The sequence below is a fragment of the Chrysochloris asiatica genome, unplaced genomic scaffold (genome assembly GCF_000296735.1).
Source record: "Chrysochloris asiatica unplaced genomic scaffold, ChrAsi1.0 scaffold00546, whole genome shotgun sequence".
Lineage (NCBI taxonomy): Eukaryota > Metazoa > Chordata > Mammalia > Afrosoricida > Chrysochloridae > Chrysochloris > Chrysochloris asiatica.
In genome coordinates this window covers 443804-445437 of record NW_006409064.1, presented here as the reverse complement: position 1 = coordinate 445437, position 1634 = coordinate 443804, and positions in this window count along the sequence as shown.

Genomic DNA, 1634 nt, shown 5'->3' with positions numbered 1-1634 from the left:
TGGAATCTGTCAAAGTAGGTCCTCAGTTTCTCTTTTTTAACAGAGTCCACATTTACATATGCTGTCAAAATAGATTCTACTTTGCCTTAATGTAGTCAGACAAATTAGGTATTCTTTCTTCCCAGATGTATGAATGTCATTTCTTTGATTTTCCAAATCCCTATGAATACACACCCTGTCCCTCCACGTCCTTCCTGCTATGTTGAATCATTTATGGTTCTCTGTTATTAACAAACTATATTTTAATTCCTATGACTTTATTATAGATTTTAATATTTTGTTGGTTGATCCAACCTTTTCTTTTCTTTTGTGAAAATGCCTTAAGGAGTTTGGACAGCTCATTGTTGTTGTTGTTAAGTGCCTTTGATACAGTTTTGACTCATAATGATCCTGCATAGGATTTCCAAGAGCAATTGTTGGGGTTGAACCACCAAACCTGCAGTTAGCAGTCCAGTGCTTTATAGGGCCATATCAGGTGTCCCCATATTCCAGGAAATTTTAGTGTTACAGAAACTATATTTATAGAAACAGTATTCTTGGGGGAAAAGACTCCAAGTTCTATTATATATTTTTGTTGTTGTTAAGCGCTGTGAAGTTGGTTCTGATAGCGACCCCACATAGAGTTTATGAGTAGCTGTCAGTGAATTTGAGCTGCCAATCTTGTGGTTCAAACCGACTTTGCATTCCAGCACATTAGCCCACAGCACCATACCAGGACTCCTTTATATATTTTAGAGACCCCTTCATTAATATTAAGCAGATCTAAGACAAGCAAAAGAAAAATCATCTGGAATCGGAGAGCATGCGCATGAGGTCAGAATGATGTCCAAAGGATCCATGGCTCTGGCTAAGTCATGGCTGATTATAGAACATGGAAAACAAAGGAAATAGTCACAAATCATGATTGGTGGCAGCGCAACTCATTATTATTTCTGAAACTATGGAAGCAGGAAAAAGAATGATTGGGATGCATAATACAAATGCAGACTAGGAAAGTTTACAGGATTGGTCCAGGGTTCTCTGATTACCTGGCTACTTGATGATTAGGGTATGACTCATGACCATGTGACCCTGCACCCCAATTTCCATTAAGGGTGCACCTAAACTAGTCCTCTGAGGGCAAGACTACTCCTCTCTGTGCCTGCTCAGGGAGTTGTAATCTACTTTCAAAGACACCCTGCTTGAAGGCAAAGCTTTCTATATTTGCACTTTGGTGGCTTGTATAAACTCAAAAGGAATCTAAATTTATGTCAAGACAAAATGGAGTTAGAAATCTCACTGCAAATCTTTAACAAAATTCAAGTGCTGTTAAGTACCCTCAATTTGGTTCTGACTCAGATCAATCCTGTGTAGGGTTTTCGAACAGTATCTAATGGGCTTAAACCACCAACCTTGCAGTTTGGATCCCAGTATTTATCCTATAGCATCATTGTTGTTTTTTTTAAGAGCTGTTGAGTTGGTTTCAATGCATAGCGACCCTGCATAGGGTTTCTGAGGAGTGGCTGGTGAGCTTGAACCACTGACTTTGCAGTTCAAACTGACTTTGGAGTCCTGCACATTAACCCACAGCTCCAAACTAGGAGTCAAATGCACATCTTCTAAAATCATTGAAGCCTTGCATTATTATTATTATT